Raw genomic sequence first — 3,688 nt, forward strand, 5'->3', positions numbered from 1 at the left:
TTTTATTTCAGGAACGCCAGCAGTTTCACACAGTCTCCAAACAATGGAGCTCACTCCCTTTTCCCCTGCAGGGGTCTCCCAAAAGCCAGAGTTACTCTCAATCTCACCACGTTTGCAGCCAAAGGTCCTTCAAGCAAGCTGGCTATTGTTTAGCATAAGACATGCCCATGCTCAGAAGGCGCTCCGACTCCCAGCGCCATAGGATCTGCGGAAAAACTCCTGCAAAATTCCAATTAGAAGTGTCAGGAGTACCAAATACAAATGGCTGACCAGCAGGAAGACAAAGAGTTGTCTGCCACACCTATTCGTCTCTTCCCCTGCCTTTTATTCACAATTGAGGGTGGGGCTCCGTTAGCAGTGGTGACTCTTCTGCCCTGAAGACCGGCCCATAGCCTCTCGTTATTCTCCTCTCCGCATCAATCACTGGCCCCATGTGATCCTCCTCTGCTGACTCACTTCCTCAAGGCATGGAGGTCTCAGCCTTTCCATCTGGGGGCTGGCGGATGGGCAGGCTCTGCCCCTGTCCTTGGCTGTGACAGCTCCATTCCTTCATCGGAGCTTTAAATGGCCCTGATGCTGTGCCCAGTGCCCATTCCTGTGCTTCTTCCTCTGAGTCAGTCACTGAGTCCTCTGGCAGATGACAGGCCACACCATCAGGAAGCAGTCGTTGCATCAACAGAGGGCGGGAAATCCTAAGAGCCCCTCGCATCCTCACCTGTAGGGCCATTGCCACTGCTGGGGTTCCTGCTGCCATCATTGCCCACTGCCTTGGCCGTTCCCACCTGGTTGGAGCAGGCCAACGGTGGCAGTTACTAGGATAACAACTGGGACAGGAGAGAACCCTTGGCTACCATGAACTTGAGGAAAAATTAAGAGACCAGTGAACAGGAGGCATCCTCTTGCTTAGCCCGCAATAAAACAAAACCTGCCAGGCATTTATTCCTCATACACCATTCTCAGCACAATCTGGATTGGAAACAGGATACGGATGGAGTCTTAACCAAGCTGGGCTGTGATCAAGCTATGTCTGGGGCTGAAATTTGATAAAATTGTCCCTTCTTCAATGACCAGAGCAACGGGAACAACCAACATTATTAGCAAACATCTTCCTGAGGTGACCAAGCTGAGCACGGATCTCCTGCGTGAAGGAGCTCCCATTGAACCCAATCCTCCCAGTTCTCACTGGAAACCCGAAGCTGTATATTACAGAGATGGCGCTTGCATTGAGACTGCCTTCCAAAACTACATCCACAGAGCTGGTGTCAAGCAGGAAGAGGACAGCTGCAAAATCTTCATTTGTCACGCGAACGTTATTTGCTATATTGTCTGCGGAGCATTACAATTCCCTCCGGAAGATTGCCTTCGAATATCCCTCAATAACGGGAGCATTACCCACCTGGTGATCCACCCCAATGGTAATGTGGCCCTGCGCCTTCTTGGTGACATGGGGGTTTATGCCACCAGAGAAGATCACCCGCAACTGACTGATGTGAATGAGGATGGTCTCCAACCAAGAAGACAAAGATACTTTCAAAATGTTGGCCAACCCTTTCCTTCAAAAGCTGCAGGCTTCCTCGACTTTGTTGGTCTCAAGACTATTTATTACATGTTAAGATTTGCACTATGTAAAATTTTATAAAATTTTCAATAAAAATTTTTTTTTGCACTAGTAGATTATGGCGTGCAATATTGACCATTGAAAGAATTGGAAAGGATTCACCTCCTTTGTGGCTTCAAAACAACAACGATGGGGGCCTCTCACCAAAACCTATCCAAGGATATATTTTTTTCTTTTCTTTCATATTTTATGGCGGGGAAAAAATGACAGAAATACTGTGAAGTCCAGTGAGACATGTTGGGTACTGAAATCAGTGTAAAGCCAGAAGCCTCCAGAAGCCACCAGATCCACCAGATCCAGTAATTCTGAAGATGAGGGAGACCAACTCTTAAAAGTAGTGTATTTTCTTATTATGCAGCTCCAATTTGCACATGGGCACTGAAAATATACTTTAAAAAACATCAGAGGTGGCATCTGTAGTTAATAAGAGTTATCATCCAAAGCAGTGCCTGAACAAAAGCAAACAATTGTCTACTCTCTTCTCTCTTCAAGCCCTGTCTAGTGACTTGGTCTTTTATTTGAGATTTTTTGCTACAAGGGTCTAGTCCTAAAAATAAATAAATAAACCCCAAACAGGAGCCTTTCTTAGCTTTTTCAGCCATTAATAACTGTTATAGGTTACTATTTATCTCTTGATCCCACTAAAGCACCGTCAAATTAGAAGTAAGAATAAGCTATTCTGTTTCTCTAGCACTCAGAGGTCTTTCTGTACTTACTTCTTAGAGCGAAATATACTTTTTACGTGGAGGGGGGAGGGAGAGAAGCTGAGACCTCGGCCAGTAACTGCCACTTCTAAGCAGATTCCGTGCTTCTCATGAATCTTGTTATCTTGCTGCTTGTGGGATTGCAGGGGGTCGGGGTTATTCTGTGGTCAGAGAAGACACCAGTGGATCTATGTCAATCAGTGTGGAAAATATAAGTTATTTCTATTTGTCTTTGTATATTTATGAAAAAAAAATTGAATTGATTTTCACTCGAGCCTGTTGTATTGCAGGCTGACTCTGCCCACAGTCTGGAGTTCAATCCTGATGGGGCTTAAGGTTGACTCAGCCTTCCATCCTTTCAAGGTCAGTAAAATGAGGACCCAGACCCAGATTGTTGGGGGCAAGAGGCTGACTCTGTAAACCGCTTAGAGAAGGCAGTAAAGCACTATGAGGCAGTATGTAAGTCTAAGTGCTATTGCTATTGCTACTAAGGATAATTTCCTCTGCCAAATCCCAGTGCTGTTTCCAATAACCAGGTTCCAAAAAGTTGAAAATAGCCACTCTATGCCATTCTAACTGCTTAAATCTCCTTTGAAAAGATAGAATCAGAAATTCCCCAAATAGTAAATCCCATTTAATTCAAAGGGAGTATAAACCCACCTGAAATAAGTTATTATTCTAATTCCTAGATCTTGAAACCACCAATCCACAGCGTTTTCAGTTTTTTGGTCCATATCCAACTAATTACTGTCTCAAAGCACCTAGCCAATATCTACTTAGCTTGACCTCATTCTGAGAGAATGTGTGAAACATTAGCATATAGATGGCGGTACATCCAATGGCTTCATAATGACTAAGGATAAGCGCCTTTCCAGGAAGAAACACGTTAGACCCTTGAAAGTGTGTAGTAAGAAGTTGCCAGATTGCTCTCTGGGAATCCTTAATTCTTGCCCTATTACTTCCGATTATGAGGTCGCTCTGAGTGGATTAGCTGGTTAATGATATCAAAGGCTAATCAAAGAGAGTTGGTCTATTGGGAGAATCCCAGTTCACTGCCAAGCTGAAGTCTGACTCCAGGTGGAAATAAGTCTACTTTGTCCATTGCTTCTACATGCAGCTAAGAATACATACAGAATTCTAAAATTTTCATTCATTCATTTATTCATTCATTCATTTGGTTTTTATGGTCACCCAGTTCTCAGGAAGCACTCTGGGCAACTTACAATTTGGAGAATTAAGAACCAAATAATTAAAACTAAAATGAAACATAATCTTGAAGAGTGTAACATAGCTCCCTTCAGAAAAATGAAAATCAACAATAAGAAAATAACAAAATAACCAACACAGCAATAATAAAAGTGACGGA

At 43.5% G+C, this 3,688-nt stretch overlaps 1 pseudogene; it reads left to right on the top strand.

The window, feature by feature from the left end:
- The first annotated feature begins 822 nt into the window (after positions 1 to 822).
- Positions 823 to 1,484, top strand: LOC107299232 (annotated as a pseudogene).
- Positions 1,485 to 3,688: the final 2,204 nt, after the last annotated feature.

Source organism: Protobothrops mucrosquamatus, unplaced genomic scaffold (genome assembly GCF_001527695.2).
Source record: "Protobothrops mucrosquamatus isolate PMUCROS unplaced genomic scaffold, P.Mucros_1.0 scaffold4704, whole genome shotgun sequence".
Classification (NCBI taxonomy): Eukaryota; Metazoa; Chordata; class Lepidosauria; order Squamata; family Viperidae; genus Protobothrops; species Protobothrops mucrosquamatus.